General features: G+C 40.0%; 2 long non-coding RNA genes across 2 annotated transcripts; one reads left to right on the forward strand and one right to left on the reverse strand.

The window, feature by feature from the left end:
- Nucleotides 1-606: 606 nt before the first annotated feature.
- Nucleotides 607-2641, reverse strand: LOC311430928. The gene is made up of 2 exons (XR_014689118.1): nt 2513-2641; nt 607-1635 (listed from the first exon to the last, which is right to left on the reverse strand). It is a non-coding gene; the product is annotated as an uncharacterized lncRNA (long non-coding RNA).
- A 128-nt stretch (nt 2642-2769) lies between these two features.
- On the forward strand, nt 2770-4628 carry LOC311430998. The gene is made up of 3 exons (XR_014689163.1): nt 2770-2833; nt 3508-3525; nt 4509-4628. It is a non-coding gene; the product is annotated as an uncharacterized lncRNA (long non-coding RNA).
- The last annotated feature ends 18648 nt before the right edge of the window (nt 4629-23276 follow it).

Here is a 23276-nt window from a genome sequence, read left to right on the forward strand (position 1 = left end):
TTAATATTCCACCATGTCAGCAGTAAACAGAGGAGCAGAAAACTGTTTGTATTGATTCCCTTCTGAGAACCTGTGAGCGCTCCCGGCAGCTCACTTCACACACGCTATCAGCCTTCCGTCAGCCAGCAGGGCTGGAGCAGGAGCTTGTGATAGCAGCTGGGTTGGAGGGTGGCGTGCAGAAAAGCAGGAATGAGTCAAGGAAAACACTTGCATGTCTTGATAGGTGACATTTTGACAAGCACGTAGGTCTCGATTCACCTTTGTGAGTGCAGATGAACTTTGTGAACATGGTAAGCTGAGGTAAGGTGAAGTCAGCGGGAGGGGGCTGGGTGCCACTTGCTGCTGCTGCTGTGCTGCTTTTACTCTGGGGATGTTTGCAAGGCCAGCAGTGGTACCACGGGGGGTCTGGAGTCATGCTTAGAAGTGTTGGTCCTGCTTGCAGGAAATAGCACTTAATTACCCTAACCCTTGAATTTGCCCTACATCATGGCTGCTGCTCAGGGTGTGACTGCAGCAACTCCAGAGGAGTGCCAGGGCTTGGGATGAGCTCTGGACCATGCACACCATCGCTTTAGATGTGGCTTAGGAAAATAGATCTCAGCTATGAATGAGGCTCGTGGAAACCACCTCTGCTGGTCCACAGCAAAATAGCTGCTGACTTCAGTAAAGAGCCAAGTCCAGGCTCTTGGTCTTACAGTGGTTCACAATACAGATTCACTGTAGTCATTTCAGCAAAAGTGGGTGCATCCTGAGGGCCCTATTACTGCATTTTTAATTTATTTTTTCATTTTGAGAAGTAGAAGAACCTGCCTTTCATCAGTACTGTGCAACAGTGCCCTTCTGCACAGGACATCAGGTCAGGCCAGGACAAACAGCATGGAGTCGGGGGAATGGACATGGAAGTGTCTGGGCTGTGTTTCCATTGGACCTCCCCACTTCCAAGTCTATTTGAGTGATGGTTAATTTGAATGACATGCAGAGCGAGATGAATCATGAAGAATAAAAGATTAGCACATTAACTGGAAAGAGAGTTAGGTGGTACACATGAAAACATTCTGTGTTTCTCACTACCTTTCTTGCTTTATGAATACAAATTATTTTTTATAAATCTTTTGATGTGCCCTGGAAGGAATAATGTAAATTATTATTATTTTTTTCCTCCTTCAACTGATTACTCATCATTATAGCACAAAAACATTGGACTGCTTAGAAGGAAATCCAGTCCTGTTAATTCTTTCCATGGTTGTATTAGTATAGTCTTTATTTATGCTTTTTCCAGAAACAGTTTTATTACCACACCCTCTCACTATTGTGAGTTTTCTTCTTTCCTTTTTTTTTTTTTTTTTTTTTTTTTCTTGATCTCTATTACATTATCTTTGTTTTGATGATGGCTGTCGTTATGTATCAATTCAAACAGGTCTTCAAGGAGTATTGTGCTCAGGTTGTTTTCTCTCATCACAGTGGGCAGCTGCTTTTCTTTTCTATTTTCTGTTAAGGTGCCATTTCTTTCAGTCACAAGGGTGTATTTTTGCTGGTGTAGATAATGAGTGCAAGATTAACTCACAAGGCAGGCACTTGCTGGGAAGCTTAACATTAGCTCATGAAATCGAAAGCCTCATACTGTAGCTGAATTTCCTGGAAAAAAATGAAATTAAATGAGCTTCTATTGTTACAAACCAAAAGGACCACAAACTGTCGAGAAATGCACGTTCACATTCTAATAGATATATTATTTATCTAATAAATATATCATGATTCATACTTACATGAATCATATCTCTCTAACATATATATATATACACACATACCAGAATAAATATATCAGAACTCTCTCAAATTTCACTGACAATTTTGAGGTGTCAGCACTTGTGACTTTTCAGTGTTCCTCAAAAGAAGCAGCTGATTTTTAGGAAAGAAAGCAAATTCAGCAGTCTTGTGCCTATTTTATTTTTGGAGACTTTCACCTCCGTATTGGTAACTGAGCATATGATAATCTTGAAAGGGAGTAAATTAAGAGTATTCAATCATTCTAAATAAATATATACAGATTAAAGCCTGAAATTTTCTTCTTAAAGCAGCTAGTTTCAACCCACAATACTTTACAGAAGATTTGCAAAGTTTTTAGAAAAAAATATGAATAAGAATAGTATCTTTAATTATATGAATAGAGATGAATTGATTATCGCTATTACTCCTCTAAAGCATCTGGTTCTGCAGTTTTAAAAGGCTGTAAGCTTCAGGGTCTGGAAGGAGGTAGATCTGTTCTGGCATCAGATCTGGCACTGTTTTTATCTCATTACTTCCCTGAAGAGAAAGATGAAGGCAAAAGGAATTTTCAATTCTCCTAGCTAGAGGAAACTAACGGGGTGGTGACTCAGAGACACAAGTGCATGGACCCATAAAGGAAAACCAAAATGGGATATGGGTGCTAAGTCCAAATCCCTCTCACCTCCTGAGACTGTGGCAAACAAGAGGTGAGGAAGGGCAGTTGGGGTCACTCTGTAACACTCACAGATATGGGGATTGCTGATCTCCACAGTCCAGGTAAATGCAAACCAGAGTCCATCTACTCCTACAAAGCCAGGCTGCAAGCTATAATCCTTCAGTCATTGCTTCCCATTAACATAGTTGTCTGCAGGTGAGGGGACCAATATATCTCAAAGATGGTTAGTCACAGCTGCAGATAGTAGCTTCAGCAATACAGTTTTCAGCTGTTACAGCATGTCTTTCATGATGTCTACTGTGGCATAGGTACACCTGCCAGAGTTCAGAGAGCCTCCTTGGTGGGGTCTATGGAGGCTCCACAACAGCCCCAGCTACCACCATAACCAAGGTGAGTGTTTAGCACTAGCAAAATCAAATGCAAAACAAAGCACAGTAGAAATGACTGTTTTTGTTAAAGACTTGGCTGGCAACGGAGTATTTCTTGCTTTCAAATCAGATTATGAATTTTACATTGGAGGAATTGTTGGATGAAGTACACAGATGGCGTTGGGAGCTTGCTGAAAGCATCACTGTCCCATGCAGCATTGTCCAAATGAAAGCAAACATAGTTAGCATGGTATTCTGAGTTTTGGTTGGCTCTTCTCATCTTGTGTATTTGTCAACTGAAGTCATGCTGACCTGTTTTCTTGGGGCTTAAATGCTTATATAAACCAGATGCCAAGACTGTAGTGTAATTAAAGTACTAATTACTACTTTTGACATATATTTCTAGTGATGAGGGTTGTTTCTAGAATGCCTTTGATGCTACTTTGCAAGGGTGCTGAGTTGTTTCTTTTCCATTATTTTTGAATGCTGACGTTTGCTTGTTCTGTACTTTTAAATGTAGGAATATAACAGTAGACAGTAAAGCAAATTCAGACATTGGTTTTATATGTAATACGAGGCATAAAGTAAACCAAGCGATAGATTTTTTGCTATGGGGAAAATATATTTCTGTTTTTCTCAGTAGTTTTCAATGCGATACCCTTATTTAATTTACTGTTCTTGTATCCTTAAAAACAGGACAAGAATCACCTGAAGGTAAAAGAAGTTGAGAATCATAACTAAACATAATCATGACTCTCTTGCCAATTTCTAACAACAGCCTCCTTGTCTGTAGTCTTTTTCTTCCTCCTGCATTTTTGCTCCCAATATTAAGACAAGGACTGTTCACATGTGAGTGTGAAATTTATCTTCTGCTCTATAGTGAAAATGAAATCATGAAAAAATAAAAGGAAATCCTGTAGAAAACACTAAAAAGTGTAACAAATTTTTCACAAATGCTGAGGTTTGGTAACGAGCTAAGGAAGTATTATGGGTAGGTGTGAAGAGCAAAACTACAGTAAGGGGTAGGGTAGGCATGTCATTTCAAAGGACGTAGCTATAAGAAGCTCACTTATAAAAGTTATATAGAGAGGTAGAAGCTATGGATCTTTGAAACAGGAAGGGATGTATGTATCCTAAAAATAGCAAGGAGGTGCAAAGACTTGCTCAGCATGAGCTTGCAGGGCTGCAGGCTACACCCAGACCACTGCCTGGGTGTAGCTCTGCAGCCAAGGCCCTGAGACAGCTCCCATCAGCCCTGGAAGGATCAGGGCCTGCTCCTGATGAACAACATCAGCAGAAGTAATCACCTCCTCTTTCCAGTGAGTATTAAACCACATCTGGATTACTGTGGCTGGTCTAGGTGCCCCAACAGAAGAGAATCATAGAAAAACTAAGGTTAGAAACCTTAGTTACCTAAGGTTAGACCTTCAGGATCATCTGGTCCAACCATCACCCTACTATCAATGTCACCCACTAAACCATGTCCCTGCACACCAGGTCCAACCTTTCCTTGAATGCCCCCAGGGATGGTGACTTGACCACTTCCCTGGGCAACCTGCTCCAATGTCTGACTGCTCTTTCTGAGAAGAAATGTCTTCTAATTGTTTTAATTGTTGAAGAGTAGTGCTCTTTGTTCAATTCTTTGTTGTAACTGTTGAAGAGTAGGGGCATGATATTTCCATTTTTCCACTCACCAGGGATATCGCCAGAATGCCAGGACTTCTCAGCTATGCTGGAGAGAGGCTTGGCAACTACATCATCCAGTTCCCTCAGGACCCTGGGATTCATGTCATCAGTTACCATAGCCTTGTACCTGTTCAGATTCATCAGGTTGTCTCAAACCTCTCTTCACTTACAGTGGTTGGGGCTTTGATCTCCCAGTCTCCATCTACGGGTTCAGGGAAATCAAAGACTTGGGGACCCTGTCTACCAGTGCAGACAGAGGCAAAGAATTTGCTGAGTACCTCAGCCTTCTCCATGTCAGTCATTACCAACTACTCAATTATAGAAACTCACTCCTAATATAAGAAATTAGCCACCCATAATCACTTACACACTACTATTTTCACCTCTCAGTTTATTTTCACAAATATTAAAGACACTTGGTGGCCCCTGGGGACTCCTGTCACCCCAGTGCAGCAGCCAGAAGGAAGCTGGGTCCTCTCTTGAGCTCTTCCTTGAGGCTCTGTGCAGAAGGGATGCCACATTTCGCACAAGGGCTAGAGGATGGGAAAGAAGCAATGCAACTCATGAGAATTGTCAACAAAGTTCTTTATTGCTGGGACATCTTGCAGGTGGCTCCAAGCTAATGCTTGGGATGGAGCCTGAGCGATGAGTAGGGAGCTCACCAGGCACTGCTGCGATGCTGTTGGTGTGCTCTAATGATAGAGAGCAAAGGCATGCCGGGGTAGTTGTAGGTCTGATCTGGCCGAGGTGGATCCACTTCCATTGGTTCCTCCACCTCTTCTGGTGGATCTGGCTCCATGGGCTCCACGGTATTTGGCACTGAGCCTAGAAGCTCAGTGAATGGTGGGCCAGCTGCAGGAGTCCTGTTTTATAGGGTCTGGAGCAAAGGCGGGGTAGTGGTGGCCACTGTGACCTCAAGAAGCCTCTGTGATGGAGTGGTCCATGTGTGACCAAAGGTGGCTGTGTTGGGAGCGGCCTGGAAGATGCGTTCACGTGGAAGAAGGAGGAGGGTTGGGGGGACTGATACCCCCTTTTCTGGGGCTGACTCCCCTGGGCCATTTGGCTTGCCAGAGAGCAAGGCTGCCCCTTGGCCAGAAACATCAATAAACATCAAGAGAAAGAAGAAATAGAATCAATATAAATCAACAGAAAAGAAACATCAAGAAGTTCAGCAGAGGGCCTACAGGATGACTGAGGCTGGAGCACTTTTACCACGGGGAGAGACTGAGGGGCTGACACTTGTTCAGCCTGGAGATGAGATGATTTTGGGGGACTCCACTAGTGACAAGGAAGTAATCAAAAACACAGAGCCAGGCTGTTCACAGAGATGCATAGTGGGAGGGCAAGAAACAGAGAGGGTAAATTGAAAGAACTGACTGGATATAATGAGTAACTTGTTCCCCGTGAGAACAGTCAGGCTGTGGTGCAGTTTGACTGTAGAGGTTATCTGGTCTGTGTTCTTGCAGGTTTTCAAGACCTGACTAGATAACAGTCCCTGAGCAAGCTGGTCTGATGTCACCCTTGCCCATACTTGAGCAGGAGGTAAGACCAGAGACTTCCTAGGGCCTCTTCCAGCCTCAATTATCCTGTGGTTCTGTGATTCTGTGAGAAAAATTTGATTCCTGTTCAGGGACCTGTAACTTCAGGGAAGTAGGAAAAGTACTGGTGAATAAAAAGACCAAGGCAGATGGGGAACATGTGATGAACACAAGGTTGGCTGTTTCTTTTTTTTTTTTCCTTTTTGAAATGGACTTGAATCATCTTACAGCTTCAATCAGCATTAATCCCCAAAGTGTTTATTTTTCTGTAGGACTTCATAGGTAGGTGAATAAGGAATGCCAGATGCAGCACAGTTTCTATTGGAGCTGAATAGAAAAGCAACAGATTGACCAGGGCTTATTTTTCTTTTGTAAATAAGCAGTGGTTGTTGTAGTTGTTATTTATTTATTTTTTAAAGCCTAATTTGTTTCCTAATGAGGCTTACACAATAACATTTCCTGTTCTTTACTAATTGTGCCAGAACCCATGGCCTAACTGAAACCAAATCTGATAGAGTAGACTCAAATGTTGAGTTCCAATGTATTTAATGAAAGAAAGAATGTAGGTAATGGAGTAGGACTCTGTCAGTCTCTGCCATCAGCTTAGGCACTAGCTGAGATGAAGGTCTGTGCAGGGAACAGGAAAGGTAAGTACAGTGAGATATGAGCCTTGTGAGTGAGCACAGGCAGAGTATTATATGTATTTCTCAGTGCCAGACACAAAACTGTAGGAAATGGACCTGCAGTGCTTCTACAGCTGGTGAACTGTTCAGATGTAGAAGGTCCATATTCCATGCCCCCAATGAACAGCTCCTTGAAAACAAACAGCGTATTTCAAGTTGTTGTGCTGGGCTTTCCATTCCTTCTAACTCTTCTCTGTAATGGGGTCTGTAACTGGAGAGGTGTGAGATGGTTCACTGAAATTAGGGGTTTTCTCCATAATCGCAAGCATATTTGATACTCTTTTGTCATGTGTCTTGGCACTGAGGCTGCCAAAACAGACTTCCCTTTCCTCTCCTTAACTCTGTATCGGCCATATGCAAAGTACAGGGCTGTCTGCTGGGTGTCCCTCATTTCCAATCAGCTACATTTACAGTTGGGCAGCCTGATTTCTGATTATGGCCTCATTTGGGATATGAGGAGTGAGAAAGAAGTTGGTGTTATTTGCTCGGGGCCAGAAGTTATGCAGAACCAGAGCCCCAGAAGTCCATCTTCTAAAAGGCTTACTCTCCAGTGTTACCTTGATACAGGACCTGACTCACCAGACACACTCCCCATCACAGGACCCACGCCACATGCCATTATCTCCACCCTAATGAAAGTCTGTTCTGAAAGGCTTCCATCCCACTATACCTCTAACTATGGCCTTTTTATTTTTATTTTTTTTTCTGCCATGAAGATAAGTGTGTCTCAGTGATATCCCACCTCTAGATGGCATGATGATACTATAAAATGCTCAATTCATTTCACGTATTAAGCAATCATTAAACCATTGCCATGTTAAGAACATGCTCCAAAGACCCAGGATGCATATTGGATGGTCCTGATTCCCAGCATGCCTGGAGTCGTCCTGATGTTAATACTAGAATATGGATTTAAAAAGTCAAAAGAAAATTGCTGGACATGTAGAGTAGCCACATTTTCAAATACTAATATCTGAACCATTCATTTTGCAAATGCCAAAAGGGCTTAGCTCACAGCCTGTAAATGCATCAGTTCACAATTCTGTCTTTGTAACAGTCATGTTGGGGTTGCAAGAATGAAAAATTAGGCTGCCGTCAATGAACTTCTGTCACCATTTTAATTCTCCAAATCTACTTGCATTTGAAGGGAAATAAATGTGATAATCACTGTACATGATGGTCATTAGATTCTATCATATCTGCAAATAAAACACTCAGAAGCTTAGAGAAAATCATTTACCTTTCACTAAGCATATGAAACTTAGCAGCTTCAATGGGAGTTGTGTACATAGGTTTGACTACATTCCTGAATTTTGCTTATGGGCATGGAAAAAGTCCAAATGATAATTTTCAAGGGAAAAAAAAAATCCCTTGCTTTTTTTTTTTTTTTTTTTTCTATTAAGTCATTTTTCATTTGGTGTCTTCTCTGAGCTCTCCCATCCACAGATGTCAATGTCCCAAATGCCAAATCGTAAGTAGTCTTCACCTTTCACCCACCACTGAAATTAGTTCTATAATGAAATAAGAATTTATGCTAGCTCAGGAGAGATCCTCTGAGGTTCTTTTCTCTGAAAAACAACAAAAATGGGACCTAGATCAGTAGACATAGTATATTATTTGACAGATCAAACCATGTGCTGGTGAGAAATTGCTTATGAAAAGACTTGAAGAAAAGTACTTATTTGCTGCACAAGAAGTAGTAGTTCCAAAAATAGCTTTCTACTCTGTGGTCTCCTGTGACACTAGAGAGCCTCTTTGGGCCCTGACGTGCAATAGCCACTCTATGTCTGCTCCAGCATTTAGATCGACACTTCTTAAGCAAGACTTGCCAGGCTGAGGACGAGGTACCTGGCTTTGCAGAACACTTAATTCCTGTGTCTGAAAATGACCTTATAGCTTCACCTGGTTAAATATACCAGGGTACTTAGGTAAGAGAGAGGTGATGAGATGATGCCAGCACCCTATGCACCACAGTTCGCATAATTCCTTTATTCCACTACATGGTAAGGAAATACTGAAATGCAAGTCAAACTTAAAAAAGTTGTGAAAAGCTAGATTGAAGGTTTTCTTTGCAAAATAAATTCAGCAGCTTTGGATTTATGCAGCATGTTACTGCCATGAACTATATGCTCCTTTCTCCCACAGGAGCCCTTCATCATTCCATGTACAGACAACTACCAAATATTTCTTTTCTGCTTTCTTTCCAATAGCAGTAGGTTTTTAATGCCTAACCAACTAAACTAACTAAAACAAACAAATAAAATAACCCAACCTGAAAACAGAAATTTAGTTGTACAAGACTATATGGGCTTATCCCCAAGGTCTGCCAATGCCTGCATCCTCATTTGTCCTCTAGCAGTTTTAAAATCCATTAATATTCAGTGTGCCTCAGTGATGGCAGCCCCTCACAAGGCAGAAGTGCATAACACAGCCCCAGTCACTTACTCAATTCATGACTATGTGACGGATTTCAAATGACTGGCCCTCAGGATAGGCCCATATGGCGCAGTACGACAGACTGTTTTTCCAGGCTGACTGGGAAAAACAGAGCAGAAGAGGAATGCAGAAATTCAGAACAACTGCCTCTGGTCCTGGCTTTCAGAGGAGCATCCTGTGTCCGTGTCCCCAGCCTTTCCTTGCTCCCTTCTCTTGCTGTGCCCTGCTCTGTTCCCATCTCCTATCACTCTGCAGGTTCCTGCCTGCAGCCCAGCCCCTGCCACACTGCTTATATATTTATATATATATATGTGCAGCTACTTTCCCAATTCACTATTCCCATAGGGATTTTTTCTGTGTCCGTGGTGTTGGTTTACCCCCCTTCAAAGGGGAAAGCTGTTTGGTGATTGCAGGGAGCAGACCATAACTCAGCATCCTGAGCCCTTGCTGCTTTCTTCCCTGGACAGGATCCCCTCTGAGACTGTCTCCAGCTTTTACCCAGGGGCTCCTTAATTTTATGCCAAATAAGGTTTACTCTGAAGCCTTGTAGTTTTGGTTAAGCTTTGCATTCTAACAGGAACATTATCAATTCTAACACCTCAGCGACCCCCTTCACACTAATTTTCAAACATTTTATTCAGACTTAGGGGCATTAGCATGCCATAACAAAGCAGCTGAGAATAATTTATGGCCCAAGTATATTTTTTACTCACACTCACAGCACTGATGGAAATACTCTCATATTTGGGTCTGTGAAGCTGGAGGTTTTATTGCCTTTCGGTGTCTGTGTGAGCTTTCCCAGCAGTAGCTAACGGTGTGAGGGCTCTTTGGCTGTATCAGTGGTCACTGAGACCTGTTGGCATGGTGACTTTAGTGATGGTTTTACCCAGCTGGGCAGCTGAGCTCCATCACAACCTCTCTCTCACTCCCCCTCCTCAAAGGGAAAGGGGTAGAAAATATGAAGAAAAGGGCTTAAGGGTTGAGATAAGGACAGGGAGATCACTTAATAATTGTCATGACAGGCAAAACAGACTCAGCATAGGGAGATTAGAGAAATTTATTACCTATTTGTTAGTAATTTGTTACCTATTACTAACAAGCTAGAGCAGTGAGAAACAAAACAAACTAAAAACACCTTCTCCCCATTCACCCTCTTCAACCTCCTGCCCCACACAGTGCAGGGGAACGGGGAATGGGGTCTGTGGTCAGTCCCTAACACTTCATCTCTGTCGCACCTTCATGGTCACCCTCTACCCCTGCTCCACTTGGGATCCCTCCCATGGATGCCGTCCTTCCTGAACTGAGCCTGCGGGGGCTGCCCACAGGCAGCAGCTCTTCAAGAACTGCTCCAACACGGCTCCGTACCACAGGGTCCATCCCCCAGGAGCAAACTGCTCCAGCACGGGTCCCCCATGGGCAGCAGCTCCCCCCACATCCCCTGCTCCTGCGTGGGCTCCTCTCCACAGGCTGCAGCTCTGGCCCGGGTCCTTCTCCTGCTGGGGCTCTCCATGGGCCACAGTCTCCTCCATGCCATGTCCACCTGCTCCACCGGGGGCTCCTCCACGGGCTGCAGCGTGGAGATCTGCTCCATGTGGGACCCATGGACTGCAGGGGGACAGCTTGCTCCAGCAGGGGCCTCTCCACAGGCCACAGGGGAACTGCTGCTCTGTGCCTGGAGCACCTGGAGCACCTGGAACACCTACACTCACCCTGGGGTCTGCAGGGCTGGTTCTCACTCCTCAATCTCCCAGCTGCTGCTATGCAGTATTTTTTTCCCTTTCTTAAATCTGCTTTCCCAGAGGCACAAACAGCATTACTTACTGTCTCGGCTCTGGCCAGCAGTAGGTCCCTTTGGAGCCTTCTGAAACTGGTCCTTATCTGACATGGGGTAGCTTCTGGAGTCTTCTCACAGGTCACCCTTGCAGCCGCCCACTACCAAAACCTTGCCACGTAAACCCAATATGACTTAAACCACCTGATGCCACTGGGGTGAGTGATGCTGGCACTCACCCCAGTGGCAATATGCTCATTCTGGAAACAGAGAGGAAAAAAATTGAGCTGAAAATACAACATGAGACAAGTATCTGGGAAGGAAAACCTCAAAACCATTGAACCAATTCAATGGTTAATTATAAGTATAAGCAAGTGAAGCCAATACCTAATAAAGGAAAGTGCCAGATAACCTTAACTGCAGGGTTTGCTACCAGTTCAGCTTATAATATCTTTATATTTTGCATCCTTAAATCCCCCTGCAGATTCGCTGGATATATTCTTCTGTATTTGGTGCTCATAACTACTGTAGAGTGCTGTTGCAAGCTGTGAAAAGCTGTTTCACTGAGCTACAGCTACAGCAGCAGTAGAAGTTTCTATGGTGCTGTGTATGAAGATATGTATGGGTGCAAATAAAGAGTTTGTTGCAGTTTGAAAGCACTTTAGGTCCCTGAGCCAGGACAGAGCAAAAGCTATTATTGTAAGACATTACCAGAATCTGTTACATGTCTCTGTTGTATTATTATTTTTGTTGTTGTTGTTTTTTTTTTGTTTTGTTTTGTTTTTGTTTTTAATATATATATACAGCCATGTAAATTTTGAAAAATACTATTGCATTTCCTCAATTTTTATTACAAAAAAATATCTTTGAAGCTCTCTGAACATGAAAAATAAGAACAAAGCTCCTCAGTAAAAGCTGACAAAATTCAGGTTTTATAATAACACCTAAGAAACGGTGAATCATTCATGCTGCCGAAGTAATGCATCCTGTTCTGCTTCTGCTGGGAATGGAAAAAATTACAAAAGCAGCCAAAGCAATAACAATACAGTGTTGCTCACTACGAATAACATGTAAATTGAAATAGTGATTTTTTCATTCAGGAAGTAAAATCTTAACATATTGTCAATAGCAATACTTCGGTCTGCATGGCAATCTGAGCAGATGCAGCACTAATATCAGAAGTGTATGGAGAAAGAATGCAACTCTGTCTTTCCCTTCCTCCTCATTTATAAGGGCATGTAATAGGATTCCCCTTGCATACCTGAGTATGTGAATGTTTGTCTTTCTAGAATAAGTGCAAATCAATATCTGAACAGCACTGCTGTACATATTTTTTCCTGACTTATATGAAAAAAATATTTTTTTCTGGAAGACTCAAATGTTTTGATGTCTTTCATACTTAAGTAAATAGTTTTGTCTAGGTTTGTAGGTTTTTGAAGGCACGATTTCATACACCTTCCAGTTGGAGAGCCTTCTTGCACCAGAATATAGAGCTGATGATGGCCAGCCAGCTGATGTCCAGATATCCAGGCCAGAAACTAAGAATTTATTTTCTTACAGACATTTCCTCATTATGCAGTCTCTCAAACAATTATAAGGTCGCTGTCTTGTGATATCTAATTCCACTAAACTACATTTTTTCAGGTATGAAGAAAAATTATAGGTTCTGGAATGGATTCTAACCCCCTTTCAGAATAATTAGTTCAAATAAATTATTGGCTTCAACACAGATTTTCACCAGTGTAAATTAGCTATATTTTTGGCTATATTTCTTTTGAGCAGAGGTTGCTAGAGTCTGAAAATAATCTCTCTCTCTGCCAAGGCTGTATTTCTGTGATGATATCCCTGTAATTTTCTTCAGTTGAGGGGCATCAGTTATCTCCTGAGTGCGTTAGTAATTCTGGTAGCACTGTTTAAATCAAGGGGAGTTTGAGTGGAGAATGTTGCTTTGAGTGCATCCCCCAACTTCTTATTTCCTTAAAAACATCCTGTTTCTGTCATACAGCTGTACATATCATAATTTACTACTAAGGTCTTATGTGTCAAACATAAACCCCTCTCTCTATTTCTGTTTTTCTCTTCTTTTTTTTTTTTTCTTCAGTGGTTCATCTCATATTATTTATTCTCATTAAAAAGCAAAAGCAAAGAAAAAGGGAATTTGATCTTTTTTTTTCACTGCTGTCCTTAGTAAGGAAACTGCTGTCCCTAAGGCAGGTGTGTCACCCCATTTGGACAGCAACACCCTGTCCTAATCTTTCAAACAAACCTACTCCAGAATAACAGTCTCAGTGCTGTCTTTTCCTCTTCTTCAACTAGAAATGGCTGAACAGACTGGGAGCTTGTCAATTTAGATAGGGATTTTATATTCCAGCTTAATTTTGCCCCAGTTTTAGGCATTAAATGGACATTCAACAATGTCATGCCATAAAATATAAGAAATTTTAATGCAGCTGGTGGGAGTCCTTAAGAGTGTTTGCATTTTTGTCTCTGCAGATTTCTCTTGTCCTCACAATCTTTTCAACAGATTGGATCCTGTCCTCAGAACAATCTGGTAGCATCACCCATGCCTGTGTTTTGCTACTTATTCCATGTGGGTCTTAGAACTTTTATTTAACCTGCCTGGGATCCAGAGTCCTCTGTGAACGTGTTACTCATGTGGATACCATGCTCATTCAGAAAAACACCACCCTCACTATTTATTATTCATGCTTAATTAAAATGATCTGATACACTCAGTAATAACTTGAAAGCTTTTTTTTTTTTTTTTTTTTTTTTTTTTTTTCCCATGAATGATAAACAAATGTAGTAAAAACTGAAATTAAGAAAAAGTTGAAAAATGCACAGCTTCAGATCCAGCTTTTGATTTTATTTCTGTAGTAATAAAACTGCACTAGTTTTGCCCCTGTAGTGTTGATTGTTGTCTAGGACTTTAAATTTCTGTCATTAGGAAAATGCAGGAGGCAACATACTTGTGCATTTATGAGAAATATAAAAAGGAGGGATCCAACTGTGAGTGCATCTCCCACTGAGACAAAATTTACTGTGTTCTTCTTTCCTTTCAAATTGGTCTTTTTGCAACATAAAGGAAAAGTGGCAAAAGAAATGAAAGTAGCTATATTTAATACAATCTTCACTGAAATCCAAAGAACAAAACTTGTTCTTGCTTAAATTAATGCAGGACAGATAAATAATGCCAGCAGAGCAATTAACACAAACAAAACAGCTTGCAATTTAGCTCCTGTGTAGTATCCTTGGTGTCAGTGTTAATTAGTTGGGACAAAACTGTATCTGTGTCACAACTGCCACAGGATAGTAGACCTTAAAATTCTTGTATTTTTAAAGTTCTGTCCTTGCCTGTTAATTACTTGATTTTCTATATCAGCAAGCCCATGGATGGCAGGATAGCAGCAGACATCATGCAATGTACTGAAGTTTGGAGAGCTGCAAAATATAGGATTTTACTTGGATAGAAAGCTAGTAAGAGCAAGTGCAAGTGCAAATCAACCTGTGGCTCTCAAGAAGTTTGGAAAGAAGAAAAATATTAAGGAGGCATTTCTTAGTTTCATGCGAGGACATAGGACATTGCACAGGATCTAGCAGGATTTTTTTATTATTATTTTTTATTTTTTTCCCTCAGAGAAGCTGGAATTTTCTGCAGTGAATACATGCACACAGTGATGTCATTGGTTTTACATTTATCAAAAAGACTCATCAACCTAAATTGACATATTTCACACTGTTTGCCAAGAAGTAAAAGATTAAAAGGTTCTTTCCTAAGAGAGATCTGTTCAGGGGACTAACATCATTTCAGAAGGGACACTTATTAAAAAATGTGGAGAGTAATCACAATGTGAGTTCTTTCTGCTTGATTAAAATGATTGAAGAAATTACTTGTGATTGAAATCCCTTAGAACTTTACGTAATACATTTCTGTAATGCTTCTTTTGCTCCTCTCTCCTTCCCTCCCTTCCTCCATTCTTGACACTACAAAGTTTTCCTTATATTTAGGAAAAAAGGTCAGATATAAGATATGTGATGAGAGTGGGATGCAAAGGAACCTGAAACAGAGGGAGAAAAAATAGACTTTGCAATAGGTTCAACTGACTGTTACATTTTCAGTGAGTGCTTTGAGTAAGATAATTTAACTAAATATCCCACAACAATAAGTGCTGTTTATACTTAACTGGCAAAAAAATAAATAACCACACATTGAAGCAATCTGACAATAGCATACAGTTGCATAATGTTGTAAGCAATTAGATCATGTAAAACAATTAGAGATAAAAAGTTGCTTCAGGATAAAAAGAGTTTGTTGTCTGGTGGACAGTAAATGCAAGCAATGAACTCATCAGTTCACCTTAGCAAATATACTGATCTGCCTAGTCTTTTCTAAAATATGTCAGAGTTAAACCTTGTCTTTATGTGCAGCACTGGGATTAGCAAAGAAAAGGAGGAAGCTGCTGTGCCATTTTACAAGTTTCTGAAAATGTAACTTCAGATCTTGCTTAACACATTGAACATGTGCCCCAGTTTTGCAAAAGATTTACAGCACAGGCCTGCAACATCTGATGTAACATTTTATGCCTTGCAAAATGGAATCACAAGCTTGTGATAAATCCCAAAGTAACTAATTATTGTGTGTCACTTCACCATTGTAGATCACAGAAATAAAATGGTTTGGTCATATCTTGTACCTGTCACCTAGAAATATTGTACAGTCATCTTTGCTAGGATTATAGGATACATCAAGGTTGTGAAGTTGATCAGGTCACTGCAGATTCAGCCCTGTCTTTTTTACAGGTTTTTCTCAAACCAACCTTGATTTCTCTAGCTGTGTCTGTTATTTCTAGCCATTTACTTACTATATAGATTCTGACAATTTTTGTGAACTGCTTGTTCTTGGCTATTTTCTTTTTGTTAACCATAAAATCAATATTCTCATCTAAGTCACATGTGAATATAGACCTGATTTTCTTTCTCCAATTAGACAGATTATTATAAAAAATGTGATATCCAGTGGATGAATAAGTATTGAATAACAGTCTTCAAATACAGTAAAATTTATGAAAATGTTATGATTTGCTTTGATCTAAAAACTTTAAACCCATAATGATACATTAGATACCTAATGGATTAAATTTTGAGCCTTATTTAAATAACTCTGCATATCTTTTCCTGTGCTAACTGGCTGAATGAAATGGTCCATCCAGAGCAATAGCAGCACCTTGAGTTCTACTTTTCCAACATCATTCACCGTTCAAAGTTAACTCCCTATTTTAAATCACTTTCAGATTTCCTCTTAACAGGCCTTGTTGACTTAGGACTGCCACATTATGCAAAGTTTTTTTTTTTGTTTGTTTGTTTGTTTTTCTACTTTTATGGCTTTGCTTTTTCAGGCCTTTTCTTTATATTTCATGTGTTTGACTTTATGATTGCATAAATGCTCTTGTAAAATCAGTTGGTCACACTTTTATCATTTTTTCCCTGACAGGTGTGTGAAGCAACACTGCCTTTTCTGCAGCTGCGTGGCTTCTCTTTCTGTGCTTCCTTTTTCTTTAATTTTCTCTGCTACATTCATCCTTCCTTTCCTAATATCACCTTTTCTAAAGCTGGACAGTCAAACATGTTACATTTTCAAAAACTGAAATCTATTGATAGGACCAAACTCATCACCCTAGGAAATCGTATTTACTAAGATTATGCATTTGGGTTATAGAAGAGAGTAGGAACAGTGGCTGCCATAGGATGATGTTTTACACTACTCCAATCAGTTCATTCTTAGGATCTGCTCTATCTGCCAAGAAGTACCAAATGCCCAGTGTCCATCTATCCATCTACAAGAGGAAAACTCGGAATTTATTATTATAAGCACACAAACCTGAGGAAAAAATCCTGCCCAGCAGTACATGTATCTCTCTGTCTTTACTCATTTGGATTTTATTGAGGGATTCTTCACCTAAAGTGCAAGAACTGAACTTGCAAAGTTCTTCAAGCTGAACTTGCAAAAGCTGTTGGGAAGTTTACATAATCTTTGCTTTTACTATGCAGGTTAAATAATCCCTATTTTTCTAGTGATTTCATAAGCATCAGATTCACAGCTCATTCTACAGCACAATTTCCCGAGGGAGAGCAATTGCAATAATAAAATCAGTATTATAAGGATAACATGCTAATGCTACAAATTCATTGAATAATTAATTTGGAAGGGATCTCTGGAGACCATCCAGCCCAAGCTCCTGCTCAATGAAGGGCCACCTTCAAAGTTAGATCAGGCTGCTGATGGACCTATTCAACTGAGTTTTGAATGCCTCTAAGGATAAAGATTCATTACACTTCCATTAATAGGAGCTGAAAGAATATGTCTTTGTATTGGATAATGATGTGTCCCTTTTGTGCAAGCTTTTGCCCATATATTAACTAATAAATGTTAAGATGAGTATATTCTGATCCAAACTCCAGGTCCGAATAAATATAGGTGTGAAAAAAAGGAAGTTATTTACTATAGCTGGAACCTTATGGGTATTGAAAACTATTTTGCTATGTGTATGATAAAGGATCAAAATCTTAAAAAGATATAGGACAAGAAGGTAGTCTCAATTCAAAGTCTGAAACTACAAAAACTCAGCACATCTGTCAAAATACTCAGGCTAAGACAGTGACTGATATTTGGAACAAATAAGCAAAAACTAAAATACATTAATTTCTTTGATAGGGTTTTCATGCACAGGCTGGTCAAAGAAGAGAGCAGTGACAATGTTACCTCAGAAAATATAAGAATCGCTGTCAATATTGCAGCAAAAACTTAAAGAACTGCCAGCATGAAAGGAAATGGAACATTTGTTAATTTCAAGCTGGATGCAGATATAGAACCAGCAATAGAGATATTACTTCTGAAGGAAAATCCACGAACAGTAGAAGGTGAATAGGTAAAATTCATGTTTGCTGTGGTGACCTAACCCCCTTAAGGGAGGATATGAATTAAATTTACTGGTAAATAAGCTGGAACAGATGCAATTTTTAATACTACCAGAGAATAAAATGGCCATTATTGGTTTAAGAACACATAAAATCCTTGCTTTCATTTGAATGTGTGTTCACTGGAAAGGGAGCTAAGTAGGCGAGGAGAAAAGTTTTAAAACATCTTTCTTGAATACAAAAACTCTCAACTGAATATGGAAGAATACACAAGAAATGTGATACCCTTCTGATGTTTTTTGAAATTTCACCTTAGGGTTCAGGAAGAAAGAGCTTGGTAAGTTGCTTTCTCTGGAACTCAGAAGCAGAGATAAAAATTGGTACAGTGATACTTTCAGTGAACTCTATAGTAGAAAAAGTGGATCCCTTCACTTAAGAGTATACCTCAGTCTAAAAGAAGGACAATTAAAAATAAAATTCATCTAGATATGTTTAGAAATTTGTCAATAGAAGCCAGAAACGGACTTATTTATTTATTTATTTATTTATTTTGTGCACAGAGGTATTAGATGGCCTCTGACAGATTCTGTTAGGACTATGAATTATATGTTAATGTGCTGTCACGACTTGTTTGGGGGTAGATATTTTCTGCAGACACTGCTTTGTAGATATATGGATGGTAGATGAAGTGTCTCACAAGATGTCAGAATCACAAACAACAGACATTAAAAGTCTTCTCCAAAAGACATTGAATAGTTATATACAAAGTAGAGAAACTCCAACAGGAGTAATTAAAATGTTTCCTAAACATCAGGACGTACTTGCTGGAAACCTTACTTTACACTGAGATTTCTTGTAAGATGTAGGAGGAAGGATTTGTATCTGGCACTCTTACATCAGTGGTGAACAGGACAGTAACCACAAGCTTGCCTGGTGTGCATGAGGGGGAAGCTGTCCCCTAGTAGTGCATGTGTATATGTATATATTTAATGGAGCTTGAGTTGGTCAGACTGAGATTCTGATGAGTTCATTTCCATGGGGCCAGCACCACAGGTGCTACCTGTGAACTCCCCAAGGCAGAGGGCAGACGTACAGATCCACTCTTAGGCATAGATAGATACCTGTTTGATGGCAGGTGTAGGGTACATGCGGGAAGCAGGCACGTGAGCATGTCACAACTACTCAGGTCAGGTGTTAGTAGAAGCATAGGTGACTTCATAATTAGCTGAGCTTTCAAGCTGGAGACAAAACTCTAGATGAACTACCTAAACATTTTTTTTTTTCCGGGTCTGAATCAAAGCGTCATAGAGTTTCCTCCAAATATAAAGATGTTAGATGGGAAGGGGGAGGTTAACTTGAGATAGGTTAGACAAGGAGGAAATGTGTGCACTTCCTATCAGTATTTTAGGCTCACAGGAGATTTTTCAAATTCGTTCATACGTAATTTAAGATCAGGATGAAAACTGCTACTTCGTATTTATAGAGCAGGCTTGTCAGTTTTGGGATTTGAGTGATTTGTAAATTCCTCTCAACCTACAATTTGTAGTCATGAACTGCATCCATAGTTGCTCACCATCTGGAGGAATTGAGAGGAGGTGAAGTTGAGAAGAACAGAGATGGTGAAGCCATGCAAAAGCACCTCTGCCTCATTCAATATAAACTACTCCTTTTGCCAGACCACTTGCTTTGTTTGGGCTGACAGTAAGTAAGAACAACTAGACTCACCTGTGATGAGGCTTATGTGTCTGAAACTCACTGCTCATATTGCAAAAAGTTGGATAGTAAGTCTGACAGGCTCTGAAGTGTTGGGTGTCCCACATGCTCACATGCTCCAGCAGGTCTGTGCAGCTGTGCCACATGTGCAGAGAAAACCAGAGAGCTTCCAGTTTGGTGGGACTCTTCTAGTGATGGCAAGTATAAACTGTGTAGAGCAAGAAATGAAATGACACATATGTAACTCTCATTAATCTGGGATGTTAATCTGGCTGTTAAGATCCCTGGCACTAGTCTTGTGAGAAAGGCACAGCATGAGATAGGGCTCATTTGTTGGGTGTCCTTGAGTTCCACAGAGCAAGGGGTGTAGAGCTGGTGCAGAAAGGTAGGATTAGGCACTGCCAGTTAAACACTTTTACATCTAAAATGTCCCTGTGTTTTCCTGTAGTGTCTGTGCTTACCTGCCGCAGTGATGCGTACCTCACTTCTTTTTCAAGGCTTACATGTATCTGAAGTGAGTTATAGTTTTAGGGGCTATGCAAGACAAAGCACTTGAGAGACATTAGATTGTGCGCTTCTTACACAGAAGGCTTGGAAAGCTGGTGTCAGGCTGGACAAAGGGTTGTTTTCCTTGTCACAGTGGTGATTTATCACCCTTCCTTGCTTCTTCTTTAACTGCATCCAGTTATGCACATTTAGTTTGGCCACTGTACAGAGTAGATTACAATTTCTGTGTAGTCAAAGGATCAGGTTTATGTTATGGATCATTTAAATATTTGCCATTATTTATATTATTTAGATGCATGTCGTATGGGTGGTTGACATCCAGTTTTGTGAACTTTTATTATTTCATCAAGAAAACTGCAGATCTGGAACTACCAATCAGAACTTTAAAGCAGAAAAGGTATTTACTTTTTACAGAACCTTAAAAGGGAGAAGCCTTTTACACATAATACAAGTTATTTCATTTGTCATGTTAACTTATCAGTAGTAAAATGTTTTTTGTAAATGTCTGGAACTTCAACCTGTCAATAAGTAAGTAAATAAAATCAAATAAAAATTCATCCTTAATGCTTTCAGTGACTCATAATGAAAAACTTATTAATTTAGAAGAAAGGAATGGTTGTGCTCAAGATTTCAGAAGCAGTAAAAAGTAAATATCTGGGGCTTTTGCAAGGCAAATGCTGAAGCTGGACATGCTTTATATTCAGTCAGCCTGGCATTAATCCACATATTGTCTGACAGTAATGGCTGAAGGTCCTCAATGTCTTCTATATTTCTGTTTGAATGATCTCATGATGATGTAGCTGCATATTTGGTGTGCATGAAACCTAGGGAGAGCTAGCAAAGGAAAGCAGGGTAGCACTGTTATTTTACCCTTTGATTCTTTTGCAATGTTAAATAAGTCCTTAAAAGCCCATCTTCCTGGAAAAGAAAGGGGAATTGCCTCATTCCTCGTCATCTAATGAAAGAGGCATTCTGTAAGAGAAGAGAATTGCTATGGGTCCCTGCATATAAAGTCAGTATATAGAAGAAGTAGAAAAGACTCTCATTAACTCTTGCCTCTAGATTCATATTAATGTATTTTTAAAAGTAATTTTAAAACTGCAAAGAGTTCTCTTTCCGGTAGAAGGTTTGTGAGGGAATAGGTAAATCAGGTTTAAAATAAATTCTTGCTTTGAGCAAAGTAATCTGTGAGATTGTTGAATTGTTGATTTTTGATAGGATTTACAAAGAAATACAGCGAGACAAATAAAAACAGGACAAAAATAGACAAAAAATGCTGGTACCTCATTTGTCTATCTTGTTCGTGACTGCCGTAAGAGCTGGAATATACTTATGAAAAGGGTGAGTGGTCTGCAGTCAAGTACAGGTCCGTCTTTGTCACCAGTGGACGTCTATTGCAATATTAACAAACAACAACCTCATTATTCCAACGCTGATCTGTTAGCTCAGTATTTTGCTTCCAGTAACAGGAGGTACCAGATGTTTTGCAGACATAGAAAGTTGGCAGTTATTTAATATTATGAATATACCAAAAGTTTCTTTTTATCTCTTTGAGAGAGAAGCCATTTTGTACCTTGAAGGAAGATTGAGGAGACACATTCCTGCCAAAGCTTTTGGCATTATAGTACCTCTGGGTATTTTCCTCATCAGTACAAATGCATAATCATTTGGGGGATCTAGGAAAGATGTTGACATAGCAGAATATTGAGAAAGAGGTTGGCCACAGGCTAGTCGTGCTTTGCTTGGAGAAAGCGTTCCTTGTCTGCCTTTCAGTATTAGGGAATGCTCGTTTCTCTTATATTAGAAAGAGGACAACAGAAACATGAGGAATCTTTTTAGATGTTGTACAGGAGAGGGACCCAAATGGTAATCAGTAGAAAACATCAGAATAGTTCATAATCAACACTGAAGTGCTGCCACTGCAAACCCCAGGCTGAAGCCTATGCTCATGTGGCTTTTCATGAAGCATTACGATATTCAAAGGGAAAACAAAGATGTTTTGTGAGTGGATGTGGAGAGCACAAGGGACAGCAGTGCCACTTGTGACAATACATAAACCATTTTGGGTGTGTGATTGCTATGCTGGGCCTAGTAGCATTCTGGCCTTTCTAATCTCCCCTCTTTTCTTTTACATAAATGATGAGTTTTACAGATTAATACTGAGAAAGACCAAGGACAGTGCAAAACAGACAGCATGCAGCAAGCATGTCATCACTGAAACCCTGGAGGAGGAGTGTAATAATTTAGGCCAATGACTTTAGGGCTACACTAAGGCTTTTTATTTTTTTATTTTTATATATATATTTTTTACCTTGGATCTGAATACCAATGTGCCTGATTTTTTTTTTTTTTTTTAATTATTTTATTTATTTTTCCTCTGTTCTAATCACAATCAGTACTACAAAAAGGGCTTTAAGAAATGATTTCTGGACATTGTTCATATTCAGAACCTGGCTGTGAATTACAACCAGATGTGAGATGGGTGGCATAGTACAGTACATTCCATTATTCACGTGAGAAATGGGATTCGAATACCAATGAGAAGAAAATCAAAACATGGCCTGATTGCACCCGTCAGCTCGTATAGTCTCAGACATAATTACTATTCTCTGTAGTGCTGTTATGTGATAAATTATTTCTGATCCAGACATGTAGGACAGCAAGCACGATGGACACTATTTCTGCAATTACTTCCCGATATGTCTTTGGTAATGGGTGGATTGTCATTCCCAGGTCCTAAATGTCAGGAGCACAGTGATGTGGCACTCTTGAACTTCAGCTGTGCAGCTTTTGCAGCTTCGCAGGTCCCGGTGCTGACCTTCAAAACAGTTTGTATACACTGAGCAAATGACCCAACTTCTGGTGTTACCATGGGAAAGGGACACCAAAAAGGTGTGTAGTGTGGAAACAAAAAAGGATGAGAAAGGATTCCTCTCATTGGAAATGGTTTCCAATACAGCAATAAGAGCCAGGGCAGCAATAATAGTTGCTGCTCAGTGCTGCTCCAAGGATACTTCCCTTAAGAAAGTAAGTATGAGCTGCTTGGATGCATGCAAAAAGCTGCTAAAAGCTTGTAGAGGCCCTGAACTTTTCAGTTTAGGGTAGGAGGGATTTGAAAACCACCAAACTAATTTCAGGTTTAATGGCTGTGGTACTCATTAGCTGAACACAGGAAAAAAAGACCTTGAACAAAACTATCTGATTCCAAAAGCATGT

Source organism: Aythya ferina, assembly GCF_964211825.1.
Source record: "Aythya ferina genome assembly, chromosome: 2".
Taxonomy (NCBI): domain Eukaryota; kingdom Metazoa; phylum Chordata; class Aves; order Anseriformes; family Anatidae; genus Aythya; species Aythya ferina.